The following is a 22385-nucleotide window of genomic DNA, read 5'->3' on the forward strand; positions in this document are numbered from 1 at the left end:
TATAAACCTGCTTATGTCATTTCCCTAATAAAGTTATCCAGTGGCTCTGCCATTGTTCCTGGGATAAATTCCAAACCACTTAACATGTGTTTTATGAGGGCTTTGACTATCCAGCCTAGAAGATTTCTCCAGTCTCATTACTCACTGTTTTCCTGGTTACTTTCCACATAAACTGAAGGGAATTTAAGTCCTCTAATAAGTCAAGCTCACTTTCTGATCTATCTGCATGATTGTCCTTTTGCCTGAATGCTTTTTGCCACCATCTCTGCAGGTTTAGCTCAAGACTACCTCCCAAATGTCTCCTCCTCTAGGGAGTTTTCTCCATCCTCCCAGAATTAGGTCATATGTCTTCCTGGAACAGCTCCATCTGCTCCAGACATGGCACTAATACATTATTTTAATTGCCTCTTTACTTATCTATTCCCCCCTAGAGAATCTAGGCTACTTAAGCACAAAAGATTATATTGTTCATCATTGTCACCCTGCCTCCAACCCAGGCTTGGCATCATGTGGGCACCTGGGGAACATTTACTGAATGATTAAATAAAATAAGAGGAAAAAAGTCCAATCTCTTAATCAAAACTTTCAGACTCTCTGAAACCTACCTGACATTACCTAGCCACCCTCACCTTATATTTATCCTATCTCCAATATCTATTTCCCCCATTCCCACTCCCATCATGAACTCATCTGTCCAACAATCTTTCTTCTCTAGGGAGGAAATTAAAGATCCCTTTTCCTTCCCTACTCCATCTCCTAAATAATGGATTAGAATGTAGGCCTCCCATTCTATCTCCAAGGAGAAGGAATGTGATCCTTGATTACAACACAGTACAAGAAGGTAGAGTATTAAAAAGACTGAAAGACTACTCAAATATAAAGATGGTTCCTTGGGGCTTTTTTTCTTCCTTTCAAGAGACTGAAAGGTAAGGCGGGTGTCCAACCTGCCCCTCTGTTTTCGTGCAGTGAAGAAGACAAGCCTGCAAGTCCTTCCCTTCCCCCACATCACACATAGGCACTGAGGCAAATCCTCTGTCTCTTACACACTCTTCACACTCTTCTGTGTCTTGCTATCATACGGGCTCACAAAACACACTGGAGTTGTAGGTAATCTTAGAGTCCAACCTTCCAGGGCATACCACTGAGGTTTAATGCTAAGTCCTCAGATTATAATCGAGGGTTAGCTTACCTGGTTTCCATTGTGTGAATTGCTTTCTTGGGATCTCAAGCATCAGGTACTTCATTTGAGGTGAACTAGATTTTTCTGTGAACTAGAAAAATACCATCTTGTCAGTTTTTGAAGTTGTTGCTGTTTCAATTTTTTTTTCTTTTTTTCTTTAAGTACATGGTAAAAAATTCAAAACTGTATAGTGAGGTAAGTGTCTTTTCTTCCCATGTTCTGTCACCTGGGAATTAGAAGTGTCTGCTAATTATATTTTACTACTATCATATCAATCTCAGAATTGATTGAGTATTCTGGTGGCAGACAACAGGTGGGAAAACAGGCAGGTGGCCTCAGACAAATGATCACAAGCCCAGGTTTGACTTGGGGGAGAACTTTAATCTTTTTAACCCTGGAAATGTTATGAGGCTGACAGCACAGAGATAACCAGGATGCAAGGAGAGCTTGGTCAATGCCAAAGCAAAAGGCAGATCCAATTATTAGAATATGGGTATGAGGCCAAAGTTAGATTAGTCACACAGATGACGAATGATGATGGATCCCACCACGACCAGCCAACTACTCCTCACATCTCCCCAGGTCAGGAAGATGAAGTAACTTTCAGAGGCTAGAAAATCATGGCAGAAGGAAGGCAAGCACAGCAGTATGGAAACAACCATTGTTACACTGGTATATGATTTGTCTTGTCTATCAGTTAAACCATGAACACCTTGAAGCTAAGTACCAAGGTTTTCCCTATATTTGTTCTCTGTAATAAACAACATTTTACCTAATTTCTGTGTACCCACTACTCGAATTATAATTTTGTCTATCAAAAAGTTTACTGTCTGAAGTAGAATGTGCTAGTCACTCAGTTCAGTTCAGTTCAGTCGCTCAGTTGTGTCCGACTCTTTGTGACCCCATGAATCGCAGCATGCCAGGCCTCCCTGTCCATCACCAACTCCCTGGAGTTCACTCAGACTCATGTCCATCGAGTCGGTGATGCCATCCAGCCATCTCATCCTCTGTCGTCCCCTTCTCCTCCTGCCCCCAATCCCTCCCAGCATCAGAGTCTTTTCCAATGAGTCAACTCTTTGCATGAGGTGGCCAAAGTACTGGAGTTTCAGCTTCAGCATAATTCCTTCCAAAGAAATCCCAGGGCTGATCTCCTTCAGAATGGACTGGCTGGATCTCCTTGCAGTCCAAGGAACTCTCAAGAGTCTTCTCCAACACCACAGTTCAAAAGCATCAATTCTTTGGTGCTCAGCCTTCTTCACAATCCAACTCTCAACATCCATACATGACCACAGGAAAAACCATAGCCTTGACTAGACGGACCTTTGTTACTCAGTCATGTATAACTTTTTGCGATTCCATGGACTTCTCCAGGCAAGAACACTGGAGTGGGGTGCCATTCCCTTTTCCAAGGGATCTTCCCCACCCATGGATCAAACTCAGATCTCCTGCATTTCAGGCAGATTCTTTTACCATCTGAGCCACTTCCCCCCAAAATTACAAGTGTTTCTGAAAACTGGAATGAAGCTATTTTTCTGGTATACACACCCTTTGCCTGCAAGTAGCTAGAAGCAACCAGATTCAGTTCAGTTCAGTCACTCAGTCATGTCTGATTCTTTGTGACCCCATGAATCGCAGCACGCCAGGCCTCCCTGTCCATCACCAACTCCCAGAGTTCACTGAGACTCATGTCCATCGAGTCAGTGATGCCATCCAGCCATTTCATCCTCTCTTGTCCCCTTCTCCTCCTGCCCCCAATCCCTCCCAGCATCAGAGTCTTTTCCAATGAGTCAACTCTTCGCATGAGGTGGCCAACGTACTGGAGTTTCAGCTTCAGCATCATTCCCTCCAAAGAAATCCCAGGGCTGATCTCCCTTTGACACAAATGTCATAATCAAACTAAACTCCCCCATTTTGACCTTGAATCAAAATGTCAGCAATATGATTAACTGACTGTTTAGAGTAAAAGATAATCATTTCTGAGAGGTCCAGTATGATTCACAATTTTGCATTCTTTTCAGGGGTTTTTATACACCAGAACAATTTAATATCATCCAGAGTGACATCAACCTCAATGGAACCCATTAGGCTACTTATGAAAAACCTTCCATGAAGGCTGAAATACCTTCCAAGTGTGCTGCTCAGGAAAATGTGAGTTTTAATGTCTAAATTATTAGGAGTTGAGGGCTTCCCTAGTGGCTCAGACGGTAAAGAATCCACCTGCAAGTCAGGGACCTGGATTCGACCCCTAGGTCAGGAAGATCCACTGGAGAAGGGAATGGCAACCCACTCTAGTATTCTTGCCTGGACAATTCCATGAACAGAAGAGCCTGGTGGGCTACAGTCCTTGAAGTGACAAAGAATCAGACATAGTTAAACGACTAACACTTTCACTTTCACTTTACTGCTGCTGCTGCTAAGTCGCTTCAGTCGTGTCCAACTCTGTGCGACCCCATAGACGGCAGCCCATCAGGCTCCCCCGTTCCTGGGATTTTCTAGGCAAGAGTACCGGAGTGGCTTGCCATTGCCTTCTCACTCAACTAGGAGAGAAATAAAATAACTAACACTTTTTATTATCACTTTCACTTTATAATGCTCAAAGAAACAGCCCTTCCACTGTAACCCATTACTCTCCTCTCTGCCCATTTCACTCTAGCTTCAAAGAGGCCAGGCTTGCCTCAAAAACATTAAAACCTTCCCTTTTCCCTCTCCTTGTGTATTCTTGCCTCAGATAGCTACATGGCTGACTCCCTCCAGCTCACTTCCTCAATGGTCCCTGTGTGGAGCCACCTTCTCCGACCACAGAGAAATCTATGATTTTATGGTACCTATGCTTCCTCAGGGATCAATGCAAAGAAAGAGAAAAACAATAGAATGGGAAAGACTAGAGATCTCTTCAAGAAAATTAGATAGCAAGGGAACATTTCATGCAAAGGTAGGCTCAATAAAGGACAGAAATGTTAGGGACCTAACACAAGCAGAAGATATTAAGAAGTGGCAAGAATACACAGAAGAACTATACAAAACGGATCTTCACGACCCAGATAATCATGATGGTATTATCACTCACCTAGAGCCAGACATCCTGGAATGTGAAGTCAAGTGGGCCTTAGCATCACTACGAACAAAGCTAGTGGAGGTGATGGAATTCCAGTTGAGCTATTTCAAATTCTGAAAGATGATGCTGTGAAAGTGTTGCACTCAATATGCCAGCAAATTTGGAAAACTCAGCAGTGGCCACAGGACTGGAAAAGGTCAGTTTTCATTCCAATCCCAAAGAAAAGCAATGCCAAAGAATGCTTAAACTACCACACAATTGCACTCATCTCACACGCTAATAAAGTAATGCTCAAAATTCTCCAAGCCAGGCTTCAGCAATATGTGAACTGTGAACTTCCAGATGTTCAAGCTAGTTTTAGAAAAGGCAGAGGAACCAGAGATCAAGTTGTCAACATCCACTGGATCATGGAAAAAGCAAGAGAGTTCCAGAAAAACATCTATTTCTGCTTTATTGACTATGCCAAAGCCTTTGACTGTGTGGATCACAATAAACTGTGGAAAATTCTGAAAGAGATGGGAATACCAGACCACCTGACCTGCCTTTCGATAAACCTATAGGCAGGTCAGGAAGCAACAGTTAGAACTGGACATAGAACAACAGACTGGTTCCAAATAGGAAAAGGAGTACGTCAAGGCTGTATATTGTCACCCTGCTTATTTAACTTATATGCAGAGTACATCATGAGAAACGCTTAGTTTTCAACATTCAGAAAACTAAGATCATGGCATCTGGTCCCATCACTTCATGGCAAATAGATGGGGAAACAGTGGACACAGTGTCAGACTTTATTTTGGGGGGCTCCAAAATCACTGCAGATGGTGATTGCAGCCATGAAATTAAAAGACGCTTACTCCTGGGAAGGAAAGTTATAACCAACCTAGACAGCATATTAAAAAGCAGAGACATTACTTTGCCAACAAAGGTCCATCTAGGCAAGGCTATGGTTTTTTCAGTAGTCAGGTATGGATGTGAGAGTTGGACTGTGAAGAAAGCTGTGCACCAAAGAATTGACGCTTTTGAACTGTGGTGTTGGAGAAGACTCTTGAGAGTCCCTTGGAATGCAAGGAGATCCAACCAGTCCATCCTAAAGGAGATCAGTCCTGGGTGTTCATTGGAGGGACTGATGTTGAAGCTGAAATTCCAATACTTTGGCCACCTGATGTGTAGAGCTGACTCATTTGAAAAGACCCTGATGCTGGGAAAGATTGAGGGCAGGAGAAGTAGATGACAGAGGATGAGAGGGTTGGATGGCATCACTGACTCGATGGACATGGGTTTGAGTGAACTCTGGGAGTTGGTGATAGACAGGGAGGCCTGGCGTGCTTCGTTTCATGGGGTCATAAAGAATCAGACATGACTGAGCGACTGAACTGAACTGATGCCACTTTGTATCTATTCATTATTTACTTCTTTTGTCTAACTGAAATTTCTGTCAAGACAAGGACTTTGTTTTATCCCCCACTGTCTGTAAAGATAGCCATTCAGGACCAGCTATATGTCAAAAACAATTTTAAAGGACATGGTTATGAAAGGAGTTTATATTATAGAAGAGTGAGAGGTAGACAATAAAAGTACACAAGTAAAACAGCATAATAGTTCAGACAGTACCCAATGATTTGAAGGAAATAAAACAAGGGAATGTGATAAAGAGTGACTAAGGGTTTTTTTCAGTCAGTTCAGTTGCTCAGTCATGTCTGACTCTTTGTGACCCCATGGTCTGCAACACGCCAGGCTTTCCTGTGCATCACCAACTCCTGGAGACTGCTCATACTCATGTCCACTGAGTCGATGATGCCATCCAACCATCTTATCCTCTGTCATCCCCTTCTCCCCCTGCCTTCAATCTTTCCCAGCATCAGGGTCTTTTCCAATGAGTCAGTTCCTCACATCAGGTGGCCAAAGTATTGGAACTTCAGCTTCAGCATTGGTCCTTCCAATGAATAATCAGGATTGATTTCCTTTAGGGTTGACCTGTTTGATCTCCTTGAAGTCCAAGGGACTCTCAAGAGTCTTCTCCAACACCACAGTTCAAAAGCATCAATTCTTCGGAGCTCAGCTTTCTTTGTAGTCTAACTCTCACATCCATACATGACTACTGGAAAAACCATAGCTTTGACCAGATGGACCTTTGTTGGCAAAGTAATGTCTCTGCTTTTTAATATGCTGTCTAGGTTGGTCATAGCTTTTCTTCCAAGGAGCAAGTGTCTTTTAATTTCATGGCTGCAGTCATCTCATTTGCAGTGATTTTGGAGCCCAGGAAACAAAGTCTGTCACTGTTTCCATTGTTTCCCCATCTATTTGCCATAATGTGATGGAACCAGATTCCATTATCTTAGTTTTCCAAATGTTGAGTTTTAAGCCATCTTTCTCACTCTCCTCTTTCACTTTCATTGAAAGGCTGTTTAGTTCTTCACTTTCTGCCTAAGGGTTGGAGGGTTAATTTAAGTGTCTGGTGGGGAAGATCTAAGGATGTAACATGATTTGAGATGAAAATTATTGACATATGAAAGAGATAACCATGAGTGGTCCTGGTGAGCACTCCAGAAAGAGAAAGTGCAAAGAACTCAGATCAGGAATATCTTTGACAAAAAGAAGCATAAATTTCACTGTGTCTAGAGCTTCATGAATGACAAGACGAAATGGGAATGGCAGGCAGAGGGCAGTTCATACAGAGCATTGTAGATCATGTTGAAGCATTAGATTATCTTGCCACATATACGTAGAATAGATGATAGGTGAGCAAGAACAGAATCAGCAGGGAGGTGTATCCTGGCATTGTTATGGGAGATAACAATGACTTGGACCATGTGTAGGTAGGGAGAAGTGGAAAAATGAAGATAGTAGAGCTGGAGATAGCAGAGGTAACAAAATGCTGATGGACAGAATATATGCAGTGAAGGAAAAAGGAATCAGGGATGACTCCTACACTTTGGTCCAAACTTATTTGGTGGATGGATGGTATTTCCACTCACTAAGGCAAATATTCAGTGCTTGTCACATAATAAGTGCTTAATAGTTATTGAACATATCAATCAATACTGAGGTTCTACGTGAAATTTTGTTTGAACCAAAAACAGTTCTGATGAAAACAGAGGTTGGAAACTACGGCAATTAGAGAGATTAGAGTTGTACACACTAGCTTTAATATCATTTGGCTGAATTGGAGGCAATGGCTCTTCTATTAACAATGGGTACATGCATTCAGAGCTGGCTTCTGGTATAATGAGGGTAATGGGTAGTCCTTAACAGGTTTGAAGATTATACCCTATGAAGCAAGGGCAGTTTGGTTGTGAAGAAGTTCTCAATTGTGAGAAAAATGGCTTAGTCAAATACGGTACAGATTGATGTTGATTAACAAGGAATTATAAAAACTAAAAAATCAACGAGTGAACAGAAGTTTTAATTTCATCTAGGGAAGATGACTGTGTCCCCCAAATTATTTAAATCCTTTTTAATAAAGTAATTTGAGACCTTCTAGGCATGCCAGTTTTGTAGGAAATTAATCCCTAGAAATTAAATGGGGAATGAGAGACTTTGCAAGGTATAGCAAAGTCCTTTATTGAGGGTCCTGTAAATCATACCATAGAAGCAGTTACCTTCTTTTTATTTTTTAAATTTCTCATGTATTTTATTGAGATCTTTATTTCTCCATGTAGCTTTTGTTTGTGTGTGTTTTTTTAATCCTTTTTCAAATTCTTTCCCCATTTAGGTTATTGCAGAATATTGAGCAGAGTTCCCTGTGCTTTAGCTATACTCAAGGCCACCCATGGGTCTGATTGATTGAAAAAAGTTATTGTGTTTGGAGAGATTATCCACCTTGCAGAAATGCTGGCAGAGAAGTTAGAGCAGAACCAAAAGCAAATACTTTATCTCCTGATCAGCACTGGAACTTCAGGTTGCTCAGACCTGGGTAATCTAGAACCCTGCTGGCTGACACTGACCAGGCAGCTAATAGGAACAGCGGCAGCCGCACAGCTGCCCAGGATAGAAACCTTCTGGGGCATCTGCAGTTGAAGATTATAGATGTCCACTGGTGTGTCCTCTCAGGAAAGTTAGAACTCAATTTCAGCAGGATTATGAGGTTTAATTGATTAGTGCTGCTAAAGTGTGTACTATCTTGTTGTAGAGTTTGTAGTCTTAGCTTTGTAGTTTTAGGATTGAGTTATTTTTCTCCCAAGGGAGACATGTGCAATTTTCTCAAGTGATAGCTTTAACCTAATACTTTTAGTGGTTAAAATCTTGATAGTTGAAAGTTAACGGGTTTCTAACAAGCTATTCCCAACATGTGCATAATTTGTTTTGTTTTCTTTTTCATGGTAGTTCCACCTTAAGGTTGAATTGGATAAAACAAAAGAAATACAAATTTCTTCTTCAGAATTTGGTTTCTGAGACAATATCAAGTGCCAGACTTATTGTTTAAAAACAATGGCATTTTCATTTTCATTGAAAAACACTATCATTTTCTGGCTATAAGAATTAACTATACTGAATTAAAATTCTACCACCTTGTATCTATGTAAACTCAGGCAAGTTACTTAATTTCTATTTAAGTCTTAATTTCCTAATCTATAATACAGAAATAACAATAATTGTGACTATTAAATGAGATAATGCAGAAATGAGTTAACACTTATTTGTCAGATATTTTCTGTCACTTTATTTTTATTATTAAATGTTTTGAGAATTGGTTTTATCCTCCTACTAAATAATTAAATGTGGATATTTAATTTGAAGGACCAAACTTGAGCTCCAAAACATGAGTGAAGACAAGTATTTTAAATGATGTTTCAATTTATTTGCTGTTATAACTTTGTGTCAAATCTGTCTAGTTTATCTGGCAGAACACCAGCTAAAATAAAGTGATTACTATCCTGACAATTCTAATTATCTTTTAAAGATCCTAATGTTGGTGTTGTTTAGTGGCTAAGTCATGTCTAGCTATTTTGTGATGCCATGGACTGTAACCTCCTACTAGGCTCTGTTCATGGAATTTCCTAGGCAAGAATACTATAAAGTGAAAGTGAAAGTGAAGTCGCTCAGTCGTGTCCGACTCTGCGACCCCATGGACCGTAGCCTACCAGGCTCTGCCGTCCATGGGATTTTCCAGGCAAGAACACTGGAGTGGGCTGCCATTTCCTTCTCCAGCGGATCTTCCCACCCCAGGGATTGAACCTGGGTCTCCTGCATTGCAGACAGATGCTTTACTGTCTGAGCCACCAGGGAAGGGTTGCCAATACCTTCTCCAGGAAATCTTTCTGGATCTCCAGGAATCGAACCAGTGTTTCCTACATTGGCAGGCAGATTCTTTACTGCTGAACCACCAGGGAACCCAAAGGTCTTAATGCACATACACATTTTCACAGAAATCTTTGAAAGCTTCAGCTTGTTAGTTAAGGAATGGCCTGTTTGACAAAAATCGGTTTTTGTCCATATTTACAGAGCAAAAGGGCACATGCTACTGTTCTATTTGTTGAAATAACCTGGGTCAATTCCTAATTTTACTTTCTATGATAGTCTTAAAGAAGAACAGTATACTTATATTCAATTCAGTATCCTTCTCTATCCTGCCATGTGTAAGGCACTGAAAAAAAATAATTAGGTCACTAAAAAGTAAGAGAAGCAGCTGCATCTACTGTATAGCTTGTCTATACCAGAAACTGGTAGATCCTGAGAAAAAGGCTGTTTCAATAATTAAGAGAGCTTTCTCAGTCTCTAATATAAACTATAAAGTAGTTTAGTGAATGAGTGAATATGTATTGAGAACACACCACTCCCCAAAAATCTAAATCTACATTTAAATCTAATAATAAAATATATTTAAAGCTATAAAATGTAGCTCTTACTTTTTTTTCTTGACCCTTGAAATTGTCTTAGGCTCTACATTCAGCCACACCTAACCAGGATTGAGCCATACTCTGCCACAAACAATAGGAAATTCAGAACAATATGCTCCCTAGCAACAGTAAATTCAAATGTTTTTATGGTAGAAAAGTAAACTTTAGTTGAGTTTGTCCTTTGGACCACTGAGCAAATTTAGAATAACAGAACCTATTTTTCTTTTGTACAAATACTTAGGAAAAAAACACAACAAACAGCTTTACAACTATAGAAATGTATGTATTAAACTTTATGTAGTATAATGCCAATATTGTAAAACAATTATCCTTCAATTAAAAGAAAAAATTTTTTTAACTTTATGGATTATAATGAAAATAAAATTTTGAATAGCATAAATAGGAACAGTCATGGTTAATGACTTTTTTAATCAATCATGTCTCTCTTTTCACAAAACATCTTGTTCGTTATGCTAAATTAGTATATATAAACAAGCAGAGTTTTATCTGTAAAAAATAGGTGGTATATTTAGTTTTATAGATTTATATACATATATAATATGGCTGGATGGCATCACTGACTCGATGGACGTGAGTCTGAGTGAACTCCGGGAGTTGGTGTGCTGCGATTCATGGGGTCACAAAGAGTCGGACACGACTGAGCGACTGATCTGATCTGATCTGATAATATATATATATATATATATATCAGAATCTAATCAAAATATGCTGCTTTTATTAAAAAGCAGCAAGCTAATAAATTAGCCTGCCACAAACTAACATACAAGCTACTTTCAAGTTAACAAGTTAGCCTGCCAGGTTTATGGGTATTGGTAGAAGACATGAAACCCTGGATCAGAGATAAAGGACAAGTTATTACTCAAAGCAATGGCAATAACTAGACTGTTAGCATTTGCACTGATACCCAGACCCACCATTCCCATAGCATTTAATAAAAACAGAGGTACCCTGACCTTAGGGAACACAAATCTTGTGTTTGTGAGAGTTCCTGCCCATTGCTCCAGAGAAAGATACTATCTCTATCTCCCTACTATAAACAATCCTACCCTTTCCTTTGGAGGAGACAATATCTCCATTTTCCTAACAAACATCCTTGAAAATATAGTTGAGAACAAAAAGTAGTCACTGCCTTGCTTTATAAGAGGTGCAGAAATGCAAGACTCATGAATAATTGTCTCTCAACAAATCTAAGCAGTGATTTCTGGGGAAAGAGGTTGAAAGAAGAGAGAGAATCCTCTCCTGGTGACTTTTCTGGGGCTGAGGTTAGAGGAGCCCTCTTCATCCTGGGTAATCTGATGAGAGAGTTTAGTTTGGGGTGCACTTCTACTGCCACATGTGGCCTGACAAGAAGAAAATTCTAACTCCTATTCTTCCTTTTTGCCCTCTCTCAATCTCTCAGTTTCCCAGAACATATTTTAGTTGCGGTCTTGGCATCCTGAAGTCTGACTTGGAAATCAATTACCTTAGAAATAATTTACAGCGTCAAATTCCCTGACTATTCCTCTCACTGCCTCCAATCTCAACCTCCCCAAAGGCCCTATTAACCCGTAATGTATCTGATTTATAGAACATTCAGTTTCAACTGCATTTTAAATTAAATAAGCATGGCTGGCTAGCTGGAGACCATAAGCACCACTTATGCCATCTCTAGTATGGGAAAATGTGTCTTTATTAATGAATGCACTTAAATGATTTTATCAGCCATGCCTCTTATTATATTGTATCTCTGTATTTAAAAATCAAGTTTTTAGCATGTTATTAAATTCACTTTTGCTAATGTCTGAAAGATGGCACTATTTTCTGTGGCAGCAAAAAAGTTATCCCAAGCCAAAAGCCTGGAGAAAAAGTAGACTTACTAACAAGAGATTAAAGTTAAGTGTAAGAGCCAACATGCTGTCAAATTATTGTATTCTCTCCCTAGAGAAGTATGATGGCCAAAAAGTAGGCGGTAAAAGCAATAAATATTTTAATGATAATTCACAAAATCCTTGAAAAAGTGAATAGCTTATAACATGTCAAAGATAAAAAATAAACAAGGAATTATAACTCTCTCACCGGACAAGGATTGTACCTCTGAGAACCTCTCTGAGTATTTCCAATTTACATTCAAATTCTCATATTTTGAAGGGCTCTTGCTATGCAATAGAACATTACCAACTTGTCATCAAAATATTCTCTGTGATATTTGACTTTCAGGTTTACTTTGCTTGACTTCACCCCCATTGCACAGAGCAATAGGATCTTTTATCTGCATTCCCATTTATAACCTGTCAAACATTATCATTTTGTATCAATTCTTACATATTTTTTTAAATTTATGTTCCTTTATTTCTGGTTGAAAATAATCCAATTAGTTCTATTTTTCCTGTATGAAGACATTAGACTGAAAGCAGACTAGCAATGGCAAATGTGATCTTCCCAAGCTGTAGTGAGAGGGGCATTCACTATTTCTGTGCTCTAAAAGACTGATGACATCTTTTAAAATCAAAATAAGGATTTGGGGGGTAAATTTTTTACCTTTAACCATTCTTTATTTTTGCTCTTTTCATAGGATCTTACTTCATGTTGATCTGGGGGGAAAAGTTTTTTGGGTCACTTGTAATTAAGGTGTTCTACCTCTTGATTTACACTATGTTTAATTTTTATCTTACTTTTCACATTTCTAGGGCATATTCTTTAAATTTTACAAAATATTATTTTAAGATGTCACATTGCTAAACTATTCTAGGAGGCAATTTTGGATAAAACAGGAAAGGTCATATTAATTACACCTCAAAATTAAAAATACAAATGAATAGTATCTCCTTCTATATAGCTACCTTAGGAATTTTTGCTTTTATTCCATCAATCTTGACATTGTTTAAAACAATTTGGGGGAATCCTCTTGTAGATTTGCCTTTAGAATCTACTGCTTTATTTTAAATGAACTTAGTGGTAGTAAAACTTCATCCTCACATGTGGACTTAAATTTTTGGATAGAGATAATTGTTATCCTAGTCTAGTATATGGGTTGATGATCAGACTGGGAAAAAACCTGGGATAAAAAGTATCTGACTATAAGGAATGAGGGTAGTGTTCTTGTCTGATTAAGCTGGCTTTGAAGACAACTTCATGAAAAACTTTTAGAAAGCTCTCGAGTTTTGCCAAGAGCAATTGGCTGTCATATGGTCAGCTCCTGTGTAGACCCTTGGTTCAGCCAGTGGTAGCAATGTATCAACAGGTCTTAAGCTCACTCAGTTCAGTTCAGTCGCTCAGTCGTGTCCGACTCTTTTCGACCTCATGAATTGCAGCACGCCAGGCCTCCCTGTCCATCACCAACTCCTGGAGTTCACTCAGACTCACATCCATTGAGTCGGTGATGCCATCAAGACATCTCATCCTCTGTCGTCCCCTTCTCCTCCTGCCCCCAATCCCTCCCAGCATCAGAGTCTTTTCCAATGAGTCAACTCTTCCCATGAGGTGGCCAAAGTATTGGAGCTTCAGCTTTAGCATCATTCCTTCCAAAGAACACCCAGGACTGATCTCCTTTAGGATGGACTGATTGGATCTCCTTGTAGTCCAAGGGACTCTCAAGAGTTTTCTCTAACACCACAGTTCAAAAGCATCAATTCTTTGGCACTCAGCTTTCTTCACAGTTCAACTCTCACATCCATACATAACTAGTAGAAAAACCATAGCCTTGACTAGACAGACCTTTTTTTGGCTCACTCAGTTGACCATTTTACTCTAAAGGAAATGGGAAGTCACTGGAGGGTTATGAGGAGATAAGTGCTGATATAAACAGGCATGTTTCTAAAAGATCACTCTGGATGATGCATTGAGAAGACACTGAAATGTTAAGGGTAGAAGGTGAGACAGATGTTAGAAGTCTAATTAGGAAGTTATTGCAGTAATCCAGACAAAGGATGATGGTGGCTTGAACAAAGATAGAAAACGGAAGTGATGAGAGGTAGTTGAATTTTGAATACATTTTGAAGATACAGTCAATAGGATTTCCCAATATTGGTCTGGATTGGGTCTCAGCCAGGGGCCATTTTCCACTGAAGAGGCATTTGGCAATGTCTAGAGACATCTCTTTGGATGAAAGTGGAAGAGGACAGTGAAAAAGCTGGCTTAAAACTCAATGTTCAAAAAAACTAAGCTCATGGCATCTGGTGTCATAGTTCCATGGCAAATAGATGGGGAAACAATGGAAACAGTGAGAGACTTTATTTTCTTGGGGTCCAAAATCACTGCATATGAGATGACTGCAGCCATGAAATTAAAAGACCCTTGCTCCTTGGAAGAAAAGCTATGACCAACCTAGACAGCATATTAAAAAGCAGAGACATAATTTGCTGACAAAGGTGTCCATCTAGTCAAAACTATGGCTTTTCCAGTAGTCATGTATGGATGTGAGAGTTGGACCATAAAGAAGGCTGAATGTCGAAGAACTGATGCTTTTGAACTGTGGTGTTGGAGAAGACTCTTGAGAGTCCCTTAGACTGCAAGGAGATCAAACCAGTCAATCCTAAAGGATGTCAACCCTGAATATTCATTGGAAGGACTGATGCTGAAGCTGAAGCTCCAATACTTTGGCCACCTGATTCAAAGAGGTAATTCATTAGAAAAGACCCTGATGCTGAGAAAGATTGAAGGTGGGAGGAGAAGAGGGTGAGATGGTTGGATGGCATCACCCACTCAATGGACATGACTTTGAGCAAGCTCTGGGAGGCAGTGAAGGACAGGGAAGCCTGGCATGCTCCAGTCCATGGCTCACCAAGAGTCAGATGCGACCGAGCAACTGAACAACAGCACAGACATCTCTGATTGTCATGACTAAAAGCATGCTGTAGGCATTTAGTGAACAGAAGTTAGGACTGATGCTAAACATTCTGCACTGCACAGGACAATTAATACAACAAAGAATTATCTAGTCCAAAATGTCAATTATGCTCTCACATGCACTTTGAGAATCATCCTGTGTTTCCCTACTATATGCTTTAGGAGAGCCCTCTGTAAGAATGTTGGCACTAAGCTAAAACTATTGTTCAAATGCCCATGGAAGAGGACAGACTCTAGCAAAATCCATTCTGCCAGTGGACCCAGCCTAAATGAGAAAGAAACCTCTGTAATGAGCTCATTTTAGGAATAATGAGTAAGCCTGTTTTGAGGTGGCTTTTATTCACCACATCCAGATAAGAGGGTAACCATAGTCAGGACTTCTGCTTAGACCCCCAGCATCCAGCCTCTACAAGAACCATTGAAGTCTACATTTATGAGAGTTCTTTCTTAGTTTCCTGGCAGAGAAAGAGGAACAAACAGGGATAAAGGCTTACTTCATGAGCCCAAGTGGAGTGTGCCCTGACCAAATGCCTCAAGCTCATTATTTTAGAGGAGGGAACTGTTGACCAGAGCAAGGTGGCCACTGGACAGATTTGCCATTTTAAGAATTACTCTAGATGGATGTCCTCACTTTCTGAAGACATATCACCTTCATGATAGATGTCCAAAAATTACAACTTGGAATTTGGAGCACTACTCTATGAATGTAGTTATCCTCTTACTTTTAGAAATCTTTGGTTTGAGAAGAGAATCATCAAATCTGTAAATCCCAATTCTAGAAGGTAGAGCTAATAGGTTGCAACCAATATTAAAGTAATGTGGGTGCTTCTATTATCAGTAACACATTCGGACAGACAAAGCCATAAGATTCCTGCCCTGAGTAGATAACAAAATTACACAGGCCATTCTTTTTATCCATGTAGGTATTCTTCCAGCTCTCAGACTTACAAGGTTTCATAGGCAAGCAAAACTATTATGACAGAAGAATATTTGCTAAGGAACTCCCACACATAAAATTAATTCATACTCAAAAATCTTTTTCTGCTTCACACTAGCTTTTATCCTATGCACCATTTTCATATCTTTGTCATTTTCTTATAAAAATTATGATATAATTATCAGTGAAATTGAAAATCTTACAAAAGGTGCAGGATTTCTTGAAGTCCATAAAAGTGAAATTAGAAAACAGATAAGTCATTGAGAAGTAAAGATCTGATGACAAAGTAAATCCTTCAAAAGAAGCTTTGAAGAAGCCCTTGAATATTTTGTAAAAATAACTCCCTTTATGAGCACGCTGCAAAAGTCAAGTGAGAAGTGAAGAATGTCCTACTGTGCTCTTCTATAACTTGGTTAGAAAAATTAAATCCTCAAAAAGCCTTTGATTTATTTTTTGTGCATCCTAAGAATTAGCATAATAATATGCAAACTCTAACCTAGATGTTGTTAATTAGGAGTCTACTTTTATATAGACTAAAAGCTTTATTCTTCAATATAAAAATTCACAGGAATTTTCCTCTAAATTCCTTATTTCCCTGTCATTCCTACCGCTCACATTATAAACTCAATTAAACTTAAAGCTACAGTTGGCTTCTGTCTTCTCATTACAATCTGAAATGTATCCTCTGCCTCAAGACTACTACAACTTCCTTTTCTGTTCAGTGGTTATATACTCCTAGATTAGTCATTGCCATTAGTTGTACACAACTACAAAGAACTATAGGAATACCTCAAAGTACCTCAAGAAACTCCAGAACCCATTGTAATGTCCTATTAGGTTAAGATCATTTCCTGTTTGAGAAACTTTCGATCTAAACAAATGGACTATCCTCACAGAATGCCAGAATGCCCTCTATCCAGAAAAACTTGCCAAAGTGGCAGAACAGCTTAAAGTTGAACACTCTAAACAGATATGTCCAAGCTTTAGATGATTCTAGCTTGGTCTATAATTGGTCAATTCTCCAATTATACAGTCAAACAAAATTCCAGCTGTGTTCCAGGAGAGATTCTTCCTTTTTGAACTTTAGAGGTTGACCTGGTTCCAGAATGACTTTATTACTGTTCCTTGACCCTCATAGCAATTCAGGCCCAGCTCCTGCTAAAGTCCATTTACAGACTGGGAACCTCAGGTTTAGAAGGATTAAGAAACTGTTGCAAGATCACAGACCTAATGTATTAGTGGAGCTGAAATGTGAACCACAACAACTTGATTCCAGACCCTTCCCATGTCACCATTCTGTAATATTGACGACACTGGCAAGAGCATCAGGCAAAAATAGGAACTAGTTCACTAGCATGCCACGAGAGAGAGATTTAATAAAGATGACACTCTAGTGGTGAAACTTGAATCACACTAACAGCAACTGCCTGCTACGCCTACACGGAAGATGAACTCAGCTATGAAGAAATTAACAAGTTTAAATCCCTGGAAATTCCTTCCAAAACAAAGGCTGTTACAAATCTTACATTAAAAAAAAAAAAATGCGGTCTGGTGTTTAAAGCTAGACTAAAATTAAAACAGCAAAATGAACAAACCAGCAAAAGTAATGATCCTATGTACTGATCCTAAGTCTTAAGTATCAAGCTTTGGGAGCATCAGGAAAACTTCATGCCTCTCTATATCCATCTTAAATATGCAGCAAAATAGGCAATGATGCTTTCCTACTTCCTCTCAATAGCACTGTGAGTGCAGATTAATGTTTTAAATGTCAATATTCTTTGAGAACATCAGAAAAAGGATGTCACATAATACGTAACCCATATTTAGCTCACTTTTAGCCACTTCTGCTATTTATATACTTGTTTGTACCACATTCAACTCTTTCTTGTCTGATAACCTCAAGTCATTGCTTGTACTTTGTACCATGTGTATGTACAGTTACATAAAGAAGTGGATCCACCATTACTAACTTATCATTATATTATTTTCATCATTAAACAACCAAGAAGATTCCTTCAAGGAGCCAATCCATGGAAAATTGGGTCGTTTTCTTAAAGTAAAACACAATCACTTTTGTATTATATCAAAGTACATACCAATTATTTTATTCTGTTATTTTGTTTTTAATGTAACAGGACAACCATTAAGGGTTTTTTTCTTCTTTATTATTTCTATAACATTCGTGAGGCTTCTTTGGGTTATGAGCTTTTAGTAGGGGTAGTGGAGAAGGCAATGGCACCCCACTCCAGTACTCTTGCCTGGAAAACCCCATGGATGGAGGAGCCTGGTAGGCTGCTGTCCATGGGGTCACTAGGAGTCAGACACAACTGAGCGACTTCACTTTCACTTTCACTTTCATGCATTGGAGAAGGAACTGGTAACCCACTCCATGTTCTTGCTTGGAGAATCCCAGGGACGGGGGTGCCTAGTGGGCTGCCATCTCTGGGGTCGCGAAGAGTCAGACACGACTGAAGCGACTTAGCAGCAGCAGTAGGGGTAGGGGGTTGTACATTTCACTGATTTGAAGCTTTTTTTCCTAAATATTTTTACTTATATCTCATGTACCTTAGTAGGTATCTTTTTGTTGATAATATACTAAATATGTTTCAAGATCTCCAAAACTGTTTCACTGGGTACCTTTTCTTCATATCTTTTCTTAAAGAAATACACATGAATACAGAAAAATAGAGATGTATAGATATGAATATAGCTATGTCAGAAGCATAATTATTTTAAGTTCACTTTTACAGCCAATGTTAATTGCACAGCCTCAGTTGACTATGTAAAGCCTCAATATCTTTAAAAATTATTGATTTATTTGGCTGCACTGGGTCTTAGCTGCGGGACACAGGATCTTCACTGCAGCATGAAAACTCTTAGCTGTGGCTGTGGGATCAGTTCCTTGACCAGGGGTTGAACCTGGATCCCCCTGCATTAGGAGCACAGAGTCTTAACCACTGGACCACCAGAGAAGTCCTAAACCTCAATATTTTTATTACATACAATCAAACAAGGCTTTTACAAGTAAAAATTTCTAAATTTAGAATTTCCTTTAGTGGACACAAAAGTTCCATTATAATCGTGGTTTGCAAAGGGTGGTCCCAGGACCAGCAGCATCAACATCCTCTAAGAACATTTTAGAAATGCAAATGTTTGTTCCCCAACCACTGCCCATATCTACTGAATCAGAAAGTAAAGGGTAGTATCCGGCAACCTCTGAATAAGACTTCCATGTGATTCTGATGTTTGATAGCACATCACAGAGAGTATTTATAAGGTCCTTGAAATTAAGAATGGTGTCTTTTTCATCTATATCATTCCCATGTGTGTCTAATACTATACCCTGGCACATAATAGATATTTAGTAAATATTTCCTATGTGAATAAATTTAATGTGTGATCATTTCTGTGATTTGTTTGACACTGTCTTCTCCTGACTTCTCTCTTCTTCACACTTATCATCCATAAAATTGGGGTGATAGAATAAAGAAATGTTAAGTGTGAACCGAACATGACTCTCACCAGGCTGTCACTGTTCCCCCCACATGATATTCTCACAGTGTCCAGTGTTTTAAATTCTCCATGATCTGTATTTTTTCAGAATGCTTAGAAGTATCTTGCATACCAAGCAGGAAGAAAACAAAGAAACTGCAGGATTTTGTACTGTGCAGAGCACTACATTCCACTTATATTATCACATCTTATTTCTCTGCACAGTGCAAGAGAGAAAGTCTGTCATCAAATAAACATTTAGCAGTTTCTGCAACATTGTACCCAAAATATATAGCCATAAAGAATAACAATGATATGTGAAACTGTAGATATAATTCTCTGCTCCAGAAGTAGTATTTGCCTGACCTGGAAAGTATACAAGGAACATAGTTAATGGGTTTTTTTCTTCAAAGAAAAAAAATACCTTCATGAAGCTATCAAAAACACTGTATTTCTATTTTTCATGAAATATTTACAGATAATGACAGGTTTAGGGAAATTATGTAATCAGCAATTCCTAAATTGCTACCATTATAATTACTGTTTATTTGAAAATCCTCAGAGAAAGACAGAAGACATGTCTCCAGTTTTGTAATGATCTGAGATAGTCTCCTGCTGCTCTTCCACACACCTGGGCTAATACCAATGTAAATCAGATAATGCTAATTTGAGCATATTGATGAGGGTCAAGCGTTACTGTTCCTGTAGCTAATTAAAATAAAAAATTTCCTCCCCTTGGCACTATTACTATCAACAGATTCTCATCCTTGCAAACACAAACATAACACTAAAGAATAGAAACCTCCATCATGCTTCTAATGTCTCATCTCTCTTATTTTAAGATCCTCTTGATTGCCATTTCTAATAGCTTTGTCTGATGTATTGTGAGAATCCTTCGATAGTATATAAACCCTTGTACTTGGGTTCTAAAAACCTGAGTTCAATCATTTAGCTACTGTTAACGGGAATCACTGCTCCTTTGAACTACAATCTCCACATCGATAAAGAAAAGATGATAGTTTGATGATAGGGACCTTTAAAGTCATTCCTAGAGCTGCTATCAAAACAAAACCAAACTTCAAAATAATCAGAATATAAATGTTGGCAAGGCTGGAGAAAAATTGAAGCCCCTCTTCTCTCTTGGTTAGAATGTAAAACAGTGCAGCTACTATGCAAAAACACTATGATAGTTCCTCAAAAAAATATAAATGTAATTAAAAAATAATCTAACAATTCCACTTTTAGGTATATACCTAAAAGAACTAAGAGCAGCATCTCAAGGGGTCGCAAAGAGTCGGACACGACTGAGCGACTGATCTGATCTGATCTGATTCACAATAGTCAAGAGATGGAAACAACCCAAGTGTCCATTGACAGATGAATGGATAAACAAAATGTGATATACACATATAATGGAATATTATTCAGACTTAAAAACAAAGAAAATTCTGACACAAATAAATAAATCTTGGGGACATTATGCTAAGTGAAATAAGCCAGGCATAGACTCAAAAAACCCAAACAAAACAAAACACTGTATGTTATACGAAGTATCCAAAGCAATCAAACTCAGAAACAAAATGCATATTATTTCATACTTGCTACAAAATGAATGAAACTGGAAAACACTGTGCTAAGCAAAAGAAGCCAGTAACAAGAGTTCACATCCTGGTATAAAATGTTCAGAAAAAGTAAATCTATAAAGACACAAGACATTAGTGGTTGGCAACAACTGGGATGGGGGAGTCAGATGGTATGATCGAAGCATCATCGTTAAAGGTCGTATTTTTTTTAGGTGATGAAAATTTTCTAAAATTAATAGTGGTAATGGCTGCACAATTCTATACTAAAAACCATTTAATTGTACACTTTAAAAAAGAAGTAGAATGGTTGTTGTCAGTTGGTAGGGGGAAGAGGAAATGGAAAGTAGTTGTTTGATGGGTATAGAGTTTCAGTTTTGAAGATCAAAAAGTTCTAGAGATTGGTTGCACAACAATGTGAACATATTTATTACTGAACTGCACCCTTAAAGTAGTTAAGGAATTAGAACAACAATAAGATATCATTACACACCTATTTGGAAAAGGGAATGGCAATCCACTCCGATATTCTTGCCTGGAGAATCCAATGGACAGAGGAGCCTAGCGGGCTACAGTCCATGGGGTTGAAATGAGTCAGACATGACTGAGCAACACACACACAACCCACCCACCCACACACCTGTTAGAATGACCAAAATCTAACACTCATCTGCTCTTCTTTTGCTTCTCACAATCCCTTCCTTTCCCCCAGAATGAAGGTCTCATGAATGGAAAAACCAGCATAAGGAAGGAAACTTTCTCAAGGCTCCAAAGGCAAGCAGGGTGACAGTCAAGCTATTCTCTGAAGAGTTCAATAGACAACCAGTTGGAAGAAATGTCCCCCCGCCCCCCGCCCCCTTTCAGCCCTCTTGGCCATAAACAGAAAACTAAGGGAGTAAGTTGGACTAGTTCTCTTTCTTTCACATGTGGACTAAACTGTAAAGGAGGTCCAACTTCTCCTCAGTTAACCCTACACCTCTACCTGCCACCACCACAGCCAAAACCACCTTCTCTATGCTGGCCCCCCTTATCAGAGAGTGCCTCTCCCCTGACCAGCCCTCTCCTCACTGCTCCTAAGATTCGAGAAACAAACATTCCAGATTCTAAACGTTTTCCCCCTCCATTTCTCATCCCTCTTCTTCAGAAATCAAAGATTTTTCTTTCTAAAGCTCTCACACTGATAACAAACTAGCTAACATGCCATACTGGTTGACGCTAGGTTTTATCTCCAGAATAACTCCCATTTTAGTTACTCCCAGTATTCAGTGCCCAAACATAAAGTGAAAAACTATAAACCGAAGGTGAGAATTCCAGGCACTATGTTACATCTGCCAAATTAAGGGACCAAGCAGTCTTTATAGTGCCTTTCCGGAGAAGGCAATGGCAACCCACTCCAGTACACTTGCCTGGAAAATCCCATGGACAGAGGGGCCTGGTGGGCTGTAGTCCATGGGGTCGC

General features: G+C 39.0%; 1 long non-coding RNA gene across 2 annotated transcripts; it reads left to right on the forward strand.

The window, feature by feature from the left end:
- The first annotated feature begins 809 nt into the window (after positions 1 to 809).
- Positions 810 to 22146, forward strand: LOC112446329 (uncharacterized). 2 transcript variants are annotated; one of them, XR_009494226.1, is made up of 4 exons: positions 810 to 926; positions 1763 to 1852; positions 3199 to 3328; positions 21639 to 22146. It is a non-coding gene; the product is annotated as an uncharacterized lncRNA (long non-coding RNA). The 2 variants fall into 2 exon arrangements; XR_003034259.2 differs by lacking the exon at positions 1763 to 1852 and having other exon boundaries at positions 820 to 926; positions 21639 to 22143.
- The last annotated feature ends 239 nt before the right edge of the window (positions 22147 to 22385 follow it).

The sequence above is a fragment of the Bos taurus genome, chromosome 4, assembly GCF_002263795.3.
Source record: "Bos taurus isolate L1 Dominette 01449 registration number 42190680 breed Hereford chromosome 4, ARS-UCD2.0, whole genome shotgun sequence".
Classification (NCBI taxonomy): Eukaryota; Metazoa; Chordata; class Mammalia; order Artiodactyla; family Bovidae; genus Bos; species Bos taurus.